The sequence below is a fragment of the Nyctereutes procyonoides genome, unplaced genomic scaffold (assembly GCF_905146905.1).
Source record: "Nyctereutes procyonoides isolate TBG_1078 unplaced genomic scaffold, NYPRO_anot_genome, whole genome shotgun sequence".
Classification (NCBI taxonomy): Eukaryota; Metazoa; Chordata; class Mammalia; order Carnivora; family Canidae; genus Nyctereutes; species Nyctereutes procyonoides.
Window position 1 is genome coordinate 18135634 of NW_026575140.1, and position 12247 is coordinate 18147880.

A 12247-nucleotide genomic window follows, 5' to 3' on the forward strand; every position below is an offset into this window, starting at 1 on the left:
GACTTGACACACAGAACACCCAGCCAACTTCTCACCAATCTTAAAAACTCCATGTCTGTTTGTTCATATTATATTTCCAACACCTAGTGCACTGGCTGGCCTGCTTGGGAACCCATAAAGACTTATATGAAGGTGCAGAGTGACATCAGGGATTGTGACCCTCTTACACTTTCTCCTTGCTGAGTAGGGCTTTCCTCTTGGCTTTGAGGGATACTACAACATAGGCCAAGTGCCACCACACCCCATACAGCTTCTTGCCTAGGCCCAAGAGCAGCACAGGGAGGCCAAGAATAAGACAAGGGGGCTAGACTGTTTCAAACCCTCATAGACCAAGGTCATGTCCTGAAAGAGCCTAGAAAGCATTCAGGGGCTGCTCCTAATTTGTTCTGATACCTCTTGGGATGCCAAGAGAAGTCTGACGCACTCTAGAAAATATCAATGAATACATGTGTGGCCCTTCAGAGTTCAAAAGCAATGCCATGGTCTCCTTTGATCCACACAACTGGTGAAGCAGAGACCTCCATTTTATGACTGAGAAAACTGAGATTCAAAGAAGACAGACAACTTGCCAAAGATATGCAGAAAAGCCAAGATTCTAGTGAAAAATTCTAACTCTAAAAACTTGTTCACACCACCACCTCTTCTTCCTTCTTCCCTAAAGATACAGAGATATGTCCTAGGCCTTCTTGAGAACACAGACTGAGTCTTGCTCACCTGATATCTAGCAGTGCCTTCCTCAATCAAATAATGCTTAAGCTTGGTTTTCACATTTCACTCTTCCCCAGGGAAAACTTAAGGCAAATCAAGTCCAAAGGGAAATGAGACAAATAACTTGGAAATGTACCTCTGAATAGTCAACTCCAGAAATAGAGAAATGTTATACAAATTCTTTTTTTTAAGTATTTTATTTATTTATTCATGAGAGACAGAGAAAGAGAGAGAGAGGCAGAGACACAGGCAGAGATAGACGCAGGATGCAGGATCAGATCATGGGACTCCAGGATCACGCCCCAAGCCAAAGGCAGATGCCCAACCACTGAGTCACCTAGGCATTCCAAAATGTTGTACAAATTCACTTCAGAGAAGTTCCTTATACTGACACAGAAAGCTACATGCCACAATTGAGATAGGGTTTTTAGGGCAGACAGCAGGCATTTTTGTCATGTGGCCAACATTCTGGAAGTTTTTTCTAACACACGCGCACGTGTTAGGATTCTGTGGACACTCCTAGTATTCTTAGAACACAATTTAAATCTCACCACACCTGAAATGGGATCATTTTATCCTCACCACAATTCTATGCAGTAGGTACTATAATTAGTCCCATTTCACAGCAGAAGGAACCAAGGTTCAGACAGTTTAGGTAAATTTGTCCTCCCTCCATCACTACAGTTCATCAGCAACAGAGCTGGGATCTGAATACAAGGTCAGACTCTAAACTCCTTCTTGCAGCAGTACTCTGGTTCTCTACAAAGTCCGAAATAGACATTTTGGATTTATAGGAATTTGTCGTGGAAAATAAGGCCTGGGGAGGAAAAAAGCCTCCAAAATAGTTATAAGTAGGCTTCCATGTAGATGGATGTGTACATATATATGTATATATACACATATACCCCATATTTTGAACATACTCCTAATTTCATTCCTAGTGTTTATATTGTCAAAGTCTGTTGGTTTTTTTTTTTTTTTAGGCTACCCTCTGTCTTTAAGAGAAAAACCTAGAACCTATTAGAATCAATAAAAATAAAAATAAATCCTATTTAGGAAAAAAAAATCAACAGTATTGAGTCCTTTTCTCAGAAAAGGACATATTGATGACAAGTTATAATTCTAATGAAATTGCTTCTTGACTCAAAGAATCTAAGACTTTCTAAAAAATTTTTATTACGGAAATTTCAAGCATTCATTAGAGAGAAAAGTATAATAACCCTATGACTCAACCTTTTATTTTTTTTAAATAAATTTATTTTTTATTGGTGTTCAATTTGTCAACATACAGAATAACACCCAGTGCTCATCCTGTCAAGTGCCCACCTCAGTGCCCGCCACCCAGTCTCCCCCACCCCCCGCCCACCTCCCCTTCCACCACCCCTAGTTCGTTTCCCAGAGTTAGGGGTCTTTCATGATCTGTCTCCCTTTCTGATATTTCCCACTTATTTTTTCTCCTTTCCCCTTTATTCCCTTTCACTATTTTTTATATTCCCCAAATGAATCAACCTTTTATTTTCAACAGTTATCCACTCATGGACAATCCTGTTTCATCTAACCCCCCTGCACTCAACTATGTTTGCTGGTATTTTAAAGTAAATCCCACACATCTATCACTTCCCTCATGAATACTTTAGAAATGCATCCTTAACTCATAAGGACACCTTTTTCAAGGTAATCACAATCCATTATCACATTTAACAAAATTACAGTAATCTCTTATCACCTGAAACCCAATCTTACTTAAATTTCTCCAATTGTCCCCCAAAATGTCTTTTCTGCAGTTGGTTTGTTCCCATCAGAATCCAAGCAAGATTAATATATTGCATTTGGTTATGTTTCTTCAGTCTCTTAATTTTACACCACCCTCAAACCTGAACACAAAATGGATTTAACATTTAAACATAAGACCTGAAAAGTATAAAACTAGAAAAAAACTTAGGAAAAAGCTCCTTGACAATGGCCTTGGCAACAGTTTTCTGCAGATGACAGCAAAAGCACAAGCAACAAAAGCAAAAATAAACAAGTGGGACTACATCGAACTAGTAAGATTCTGCACAGCAAAAGAAACAATCAACAAAATGAAAAGGCAATCTACAGAACAGGAAAAAATATTTGCAAGCCATATATGTGACAAAGGGTTACCATCCAAAACATATAAGGAAACAAAACAAAACATATAAGGAATTTATACAACTTGAAAGCAAAGCAAAAACAACTGGATTAAAAAATGAGCTGAGGACCTGAACAGACATTTTTCCAAAGAAGACATACAAGTGCATACAGGTACATAAAAAGATGCTCAACATCACCAGTCATCAGAGAAATGCAAATCAAAACCACAATGAGACATCACCTCACACCTGTTGGAATGACCATCATCCAAAAGATAAGAATAAGTGTTAGAGAGAATGTGGACAAAAGAGGATATTGACACTTGGGGATATTTGGGAATTGCAAATGCTCTGTATGCAAACACTTCAGTTTAGCTAGGTCTAAAGCTCTCCACAGAATGCTTCAAGTTCTCAGTTCTTTACCCTGAAGAGCTGATTAAGAGCAAATGCCCTGAGAGTTTCATAATAGCTTTGCTCTTAAGTAAGATTTTGCTGTTATACTCGACATGACGATATGTCATATTAACACCCTCTCAATATATCACCAATAGGAACTGTTCTCAAAAATTTCGGTACAGGGGTGCCTCGCTGGCTCAGTTGGTGGAGCATGCAACTCTTGATCTCAGGGCTCTAAATCTGAGCCACATGTTGAGTGCAGAGATTACTTAAAAATAAAATTGTTTGGGCACCTGGGTAGCTCAGGTGGTTCAGCGTCTGCCTTTGGCTCAGGTCATGATTCCAGGGTCCTGAAGCTGAGCCCCCTGTCAGGCTCCACACTCACCACAGAGTCTGCTTGAGATTCTCTCCCTCTTTCCCTCTACCCCCCATCCCGCTCACTCTCTCTCCCTCAAAAAAATAAATCTTTTAAAAAAAATTAACTGGAGGAAAAGAACTAAGCTAGAGACGTGGCCAACAGAGTAGGAAAGTCTTTAACCTTAAAGAAGTAGTCACTTTATGGAAGGTAGTTACATCGGAGATAGTGTAAGTCAAATTTTTCATCTACTTCTCTCCTGGGGATTTTATTTATTTTTAATATTTTATTTATCTACTTATTCATGAGAGACACAGAGAGAGAGAGAGAGAGGCAGAGACACAGGCAGAGGGAGAAGCAGGCTCCATGCAGGGAGCCCGACTGGGACTCAATCCCAGGTCTCCAGGATCACCCCCCCCCGCCCCCCCCCCAGCCGAAGGCGGTGCTAAACTGCTGAGCCAACCAGGGATCCCCTCCTGGGGGTTTTATTAAAATGAAGATTCTCATTGGGTATGAGGCAGGGCCTGACACTCTGCATCTCTAACAAGCTCCCATGTGATGCTGAAATTGCTGATCCGTGGACCACAGTTCGAGCAGCCACAGTGCAGATGTAGATGAAGGCGTATGGAGAGAATGCTCCCTTACAACTCCCCTTTCTGCCGTGCCCTTCCCTCCTCCCCATATCCTCCCAACTCCTTTCACTCCCCACTCACTATTCCTCTAGGATTAAAGACTTAGTCCTCTAACTGTTCAAAGTACAACCACTCCTCACAAGCAGCCATCTCTGCAGGTTAAAATTTTATGGAAGGTACACCTGCTCCTGGAAATGTGGCTGATAAGATTACCTAAAACTTTCCTAATAAAAAGTGCATATTTCAAATGAAATTTTTAAGGCACAGCTGACCTCACGGGAAAGTACAGAAAATCTTTGGAGGCTGAAAACACAATGCTGTAAAGCAAAAAAGTAAAAGTGTCAGCAGATGCTGTGCATCCTAGACCAGTCCCAGCAAACCTTTTCATTTATACATGGGACAAAGATGAAAGACGTTGGGTCTGCAGGAGTGGTATGGGAAGTAAGAATACTATGTAGTGCCAGGACCACCAAAGGGTACCCCCTCTAAATAAAGGCAACTAGAAAACAGCCATCCATTCACCAGCAATAGGGAGACCAGAGTAAAACCTAACTTATCTTGGGCTCTGAGAAGAAAAAAAATTATCACCCAGAATTCACAACCATGAGTCTTCCCTCAACTAAACCTGAGCAATTTTCATTACTCAAAGGGTCCAGGAATCCCTAAACAACACAATTAGCACAAAAGGTGGCTCTGAGTCAGGAGCACCTCTGGGGCACCTGGCAGAGGCAAATACAAGAGCTCTGAAGGGCCTAGAGATACACCCTCAGGGCACACTGCATGAAGTCCAGTTAACTAAACCCACTAGAGATACGCTAACAGTAAAAAAACAAAACAAAACAAAAAAAAAAAAAACATAACACATCTCTAGCTAAGTTGCCATAAGGAAGAGACAGCAAACAAGCAGAAGTGTTAGATATCAAAAACTTCAAGTACTGGAACTATTAGATAAAAACTATCAAAGGAAAACTATTTAAAAATAAAACAAACAGGGATCCCTGGGTGGCACAGCGGTTTAGCGCCTGTCTTTGGCCCAGGGCGCAATCCTGGAGACCCGGGATCGAATCCCACGTCGGGCTCCCGGTGCATGGAGCCTGCTTCTCCCTCTCCTGTGTCTCTGCCTCTCTCTCTGTGTGTGACTATCATAAATAAATAAATAAATAAATAAATAAATAAATAAATAAATAAATAAATAAATAAATAAAATAAAACAAATAGTAAAAAGTTTTTTTTTAATTTTTATGAAAATAGGTGGATTTGAAAATGAACCAAATAAAACTTGGTTTTATTTGGGATTTCAACAATTACTGAAATTAAAAACTTCATGGTTGTTTAAACAGCAGAGAAGACACAGCAGAAGAGATCATAAACTGGAAAACAGATCTGAGAAAATCACCAAGAAGGCATGCAGAAACGTAAAGCAACAGAAAGTCAAAAGGGAAAGTATAATGCATATAATGTACATAATGGCAGAACGTTTTTACTACAAGGTATTGAATAAGCTATCTAAGCACTGGAAGGGAAGAAGAAACTTCGTGAACAATTCCTGAAGCCATCTGCAGAGCTGAATCTATGTTCCTGACACAATTAAGAGGCTGCTTGGCAAAAACAGGGGTAAACCACAGCACAAACATCTGGCCCTATAGCCACTCCATGTCCCCCATGATCCACACCAGTAAGACAAACACCTGACATCCTGCTCTCCCCAGTTCAAGCCCATTTCAAATTCAAGTCTTAGTGATTAATGCACACTAATTCGTTAAATCCTAAGTGTAAGAGAATCTGAGAAAATGGCTTTCCTGTTTCGGCGGTCTGGAGAAGCACATAGAACAAACATTGAGCAAGTTCATGTCCCACATAGAGGAACGTCCTTAACCAGGCATAAGTGTCTTCCAGGATTTTGTTTCAGTAACAAAACCAGTCCAATGCTTCTATTAAACACTGTACCAGATGCCTGAACCAAGGTCAATTTTTTTTTTAAAGTATAAGCATTAGAAGAAACAATGCTGTTAATATATTCACAAGTGACATGACGGTCTACATAGAAATATCTAAAATAATCTATAAACTATTAGAATTAAGAATATTCAGCAAGCTTTCTGGATAGATCAATATAAAGAAATCAATTGCATTACATTAATAATAATAAAACAGGACATGCAATTTTAAAAGTACCACTTAAGAGCAAATCTAGCAAAAGATGCATAATTGTCATTTAAAAATCATAAAATGTATTTAAAAACATAAAAGACCTGAAAAAATGGACAGATATATTATGTTCACAGATTTAAACAATTCAATATCAATAAGATGTATTAATTTTACATCTGCAACTATTTGTGGTATAATTTAGAAATTCCTAGTGCAGTTGCAGATGTATCCTTACAGCTCAACAAAATCCAATGTTTATACTCAAGAGACACTCTCACAGACTACACCAGAAGACATGTAAGAATGTTAATGAAAGCATTTTAATAGCAGCAAAAATTTGCTATCTAAAAAAGACCATCAATAGGAAATGCATAAAATGTGGTACACATACAATGGAATATTACATAGCAGTTAAAATGAATAAAGAACTTCATTTACTAGTATAATTGTGAAAAAAGTAAGCTACAGAAGGCTATACACATCATGACAACTTCTAAGTAAAATATTTATACATACAAAAATAATATAGTATCTGGATACTTACATCTATCTTAGAAGTGTAAAATCATACACAGGCATGAAATAGAGTGGTAGTTACCTCTGATAAAGGAAGAAAGGGGAATAGGATTGGGCTGAGACACACAAGAAGGCTTCACCCACCTTTGTAATGTATTATTTATTTTAAAAAAATAACCTGAAACAAGCATGGCAAAATGTCAGTTAATAATGCTGGAGAATGGGTACATGAGTGTTCATACAGTCTGCATACTTCTGTGAATTTGACAAGTTTCCTTTACAAAGAGAATGGCAATGTTAGCTGGTTTCCCAAAGATGACTCACATGAGCGTGGCACTCTCGTCCCTCAGTGTCAGAAGCGGTTCACGCTGGGTGAACTGGGTGTCTTCCAAGAGTGAGCACAGCTCTGCAAGCTCGCTTTCCCACCCCGCCTCTCTACCACCAGCCTCATTTTCAAGCATCCTGTCTTCCTGGACTAGCTGTACTTGGAGGAAGGAAACTGACCCCCAGGCCTCCAGCCTAGGCCACCTGGCCCACCTGGAATACCACTGAAGCAGAAGACTAATAACAAGCGTTCCTCTTGCCTCCCCTTGCGCTCTCCACTCTGAACCAGCCTCCTTCAGTGACTTCCCTGAGGGAGGCAGGCATGATCATGGATTTAGGCAGGATCTGGCATATCTGAATCCCCAGATATAACATCATTTAAAGGGCACCAATTTCCATCTGAGTTGGTGGCAAAGGCAGCTCACTTGGGACTTGGAGACTTGTTCTGCTAAGCATAGTAAGCTCTCTGGTGTGTCCACTGGCAGACCAATGACATTACCTCTATTGGTTTACCCCAAACTCTTTCTTAGGAAACAAACTCTGCGCTTTGAGCCAAAACCCCATGGACATTAAAGTGATTTTAAACTCCATTTATGAAGGATCAGAAAAGGGTCAACTTTCTAACCTTGCCTTTAGTAAAACTGTTGTTGTGCTGTTTGCAGTAAAGTGTTAATAAATTTGTCATGAACAGAAAATCAGGGCTCACGGCGGTCTACAAAATTAGACTTCTCAGGAAAACGTTTGCCTGAGCTCTTCAACTTCAAGAGATGGTCCTTTATGACCCCAAACCACTAGAAATCCTAAGTGAAGTACATCTATCACTTCACTCTGCATCCTGCATAGACTCAACCATGTCTTCCCAGGGCCCTCCAAAGGAAACCCAAATTCTCTACCAGGACTTAAGTGATCCTTTGTGATATGAGCCCTCACCTGGACGATGTCCAGCTCATTCATCACTATAGCACCAGCACTCAATGCAGTACCAGGTGCCTGATAAAGTCAAGAGGACATGGGACCTCTGCTCCTTCCCACCCCATCTCCCTCCAGCCTCTTAGGCTCCTACTACAAGTAGCAATAAAAAACTAAAAATTAAAAACAAAAACAAAACAGAAATTCCCAGAAGGAAAGTGTGCTTGCTCCACAAAGGAGAAAACTGTGAGATTTCACATTGACCACAGAGGGCTGAGGAAAGCAGGCAACTGATGACATATCCTAAACTGGGTCATGGTATCGAGACAGAAAGAGATGCAGACAGCTGAGCACTGGGGCACAAATCCAATCATCAAGGCACAGGCAGGTCCCACTTCCTCCCTAAACTACCTGGCATACGGTTCCTCAGTCTTCCACAAACGACACACCCCTGTAGACTCTCTGAACTCCAGCAGTCCTGGACTGAAGGTGCTCTGTCGCAGAAGGCACAACAGTCTTGTGTTAGTGTACATCATAGGTAACAGGTACTTTCAACTGACACAATGTTAGAAATGGGAAAGGTGACCATCCGTGGGCAGTGATGACTCCTTGCATTCCTTCTGTGCAGTAGAGGTGTGCCACAGGGAGGTGGAGGCAGCCGGGACCAGCTCCGGAGAGCACATCCTCACAGCTCCAATTGGATGACATCAGCCTAGTGTCTGAAATCTGCCTTGGCAGGAAGGTGTACACCACAGACAAGGGCAAACGCTACAAGTTAGTGCCTTTTATATTCATTTCTCAGGACCAGTTATTAAACATTTACTAGCTGATAACTAGTTCTTGGTAAACATGTCAGCGTGTCTGAGATTTGGGTCCTCAAAGAGAAGAAAAAGAGCCTGTGTGACAGCAGTGCACCTGCGCAGATGGGTGTTTATACTGCTCTCTGAAAGGAGTACTTTGTTTCCTATGGTGCTTCAAGTTTTTAATTTCTCATTAGTTTTCTGGAAAAAAACAAAACAAGAGTATCCCTATCAGCACAGGCCCTGAATCTCACTCACTTATACATCCTCAAAGATTTCCCTCCACAAACCACTCGCTCCCTCCTTTCCGGCATTCTTTTCAAATATACCCATTCCCAGTGTCACTCACCATTTCCATTTGATTTAGTAAGACCCTCTCAACCTTACTCTGTCCTTCCCTTCAGAGCCAAAACTTTCCAAATACGCTGGCATCCTCCAGTTCCCTGTAAGCTCCCACCCACTCCACACCACAGGAAGTGGCTCTCAGGTCAGAGTTGACAGAGGAACTAAAGTGACTGGTGCCTCAGCCCTTCATTTGATCCAGTGACATTTCCTCCTCCGGAGCCCTCTTGGAACTCTGCGGCACCATTCTCTATGGTTTGCCCTCCCTCTCCAGGTCTGCTCCTTCTCCATATACAGGGTTCCTTTTCTTGACCCAAAATAGTGATGTGAATGCACAGAGACCCACCCGTCAGTTATCCATACTTCTGGAGAGTTGAGGGGCATTAGGGTACAACATCTAGAAAACTTACAGATTGTCCAGATGTTCCACCAAAATGTGGAATTTTTAAAAAATCAAGTGACCCCAAAGTTTCAGCCTGCTCTATTAAACACCTCCGGTGGCCCACAAATCAACACTAGCCACATGCAAGCTGCTGTCTCCCAATTCTATTCTTGTCCAGACAGCAATTACATTCCAGACCTGCATCCTCAGAAGGTGGAAAGCCAGGGTTTTCTGCATAACACCTCAAACCCAGCAGCGTACCCCACACGTATGCTACACCCCCTCCCACTTGGGGTAGAGCTCCAGCAGCAGGCAGATAGAAGTACCTGAGACCTCCTAGTCAGCCATGCTGTGTTCAAATTCCCCTCAAATCTAGACACCTGTTTGGATCCTCAAGCCAGGTCTCTATTTCAGGTCTTCATTTATTTACCACCCAAATCAGGGCAAAAAGCAAATAGGTCTCCCTGGGTGTAATCTCCCTTCTCTAATCTATCTCCTAAACTATCACCAGAAAAAAATCTTACTAAAATACAAATAGAAACACATCACCGTTCCAAGTAAGGCCCCTCCACAAATCCCTAATCATCATATTAAAATCTGCAACTGGTCACAACAGCATGGAGGGGAAAAAACTCCCACTAAATTCAAAGTCATTTCTTATCTTCCTCCACCAACAGCTCTCATATTCCAGTCATGCTAAACAACTTGAAGTTTCCCCAGAATATATTCCATTTTCACTGTTTGTCAAAGGTTACCTTGCTCAGTAGCTTTCTTGGAATAGCTGCTTCCTGCTAAAGGCAGGGCATGGATGCCCTTTCTATGTTTTCTATGACAGCTACCTCATCATGGTGCTATGACACTACTGTATTAGTCAACTTGTCAGTTTACAACAAGCTGCTGAAGGCTAAATGTCTCATTTCTGCACCTGCACTGACACAGAGGAAGGGGCTGCATAAATATTCGTAAATCTCAGTCTTGAAAGGGTCCTCAGAAGTAATTCTACTCTTCCTCCAAATCCTCCGAGCCTTCATTAAATACCTGCTGTCCTGTGTAACCACCTTGCTAAGTGAATGTCCAGCCTCTTGGACACCTCTGATGATGGGGAAATCACTTATTCAACACTGACATCAGCAAGCCCTCATTCTGGACATACACACAGAATTCACTAGCAGGAGCTCACAGCTCACTGTCTGTTGACACCTCATCCAACAAGAAGTCAAGGCCCTGCTGTGGCTGTGGCTAGAAGTTGCTAACTTCCAGATCCACACTGGTTTCAGGAACACCTGGCAGAAAAAGCACTGGGGGGTGCCTGCTAGAAATGAGTCTGGGAATAATAAAGTTGGGTCATTTCCATTATTGTGAACACAGCTGGGACTTCCAAACTCTTTTTGCCTCTTTTTGCCCTAGCCTGTGTCTTCAATGTTTAAGATCCAGAATTGCCACATGTCAAAGAGGTTAAGTCTAATGGGACCATTTTGCTCTAATTCCAGGAAAGTCTAAGAGAAAAGAAAAAATATGATTAAAGCCAATTATTTTATTGAAGGAGATAAGCAAATGCCCATTGTTGGCAAAGGGAAGAGACATGTTGGAAGTCAGGTGTGTTCGCAGATGAGAGAGAGTAACCAAGGCTCCACCCAACAAATATTCAGAATCAGGGCTTCTGTATTTCTCCATGGCTTGACTTCTCATGGGTCACTTTCCAGTCAAAGGATTCTGGAGACCAAATCAGGTAAGATTCTTTCGGTTATCAACCAATAGTCTTTACATCTTCTCTCAGCCAAGGCATCCAGGGAAAGTATACAGGCAACCTTAGAGATACTACAAGTTTGGTTCCAGACCATCACGGTAAAGCAAATATAACAAAGTGAGTCAAATGAATTTTTTGGCTTCCCAGCACGTATGAAAATTACATTTATACTATCCTGTAGTATATTAAGTGTATCATAGCATTATGTCTAGAAAACAATGTACATGCCTTAATTAAAAAATACTTTATTGCTAATAAAGTACTGGAAGGTCTTGCTTCAGTGTTGCTGCAGTTTCTACATTGGCACTTGCGGCTTCACCACGCACTTTTAGGTTATAAAGACAGCTTCTTTGCTTTAAACCTCACAAATCAGTGTCTACAAGCTTCAAACTTTTCTTCTGCAGCTTCCTCACCTCTTGGCCATCACAGAATTGAAGAGAGCTAGGACTTTGCTCTAGAGTAGGCTTTGGCTTAAGGGAACGTTTGATCTTCTATCCAGACCACTGAAACAAGGCTGTTTTGCTTCCTTACCATTTGTGTGTTCACTGGAGTAGCACTTTTGCTTTCCTTCAAGAACTTTCCCTTTGTATTTGGCAACTTGGCTCCAGCCTATCTCGGCTTTCAATATGCCTTTCTTGCTGAGCTTATCACTTCTACCTTTTGACTTACAGTGAGAGATGAAGGACCCTTCCTTTCACTTGAATACTTAGAGGCCATCGTAGGATTACTAACTGGCCTAATTTCAATATGTTGAGTCTCAGGGGGTAGGGAGGCCCAAGGACAGGAAGAGACAAGGGAATGGCTGGTTGGTGAGCAGTCACAATACATAGAACACTGATTAAGTTCACTGTCTTATACGGGCACACTTTGT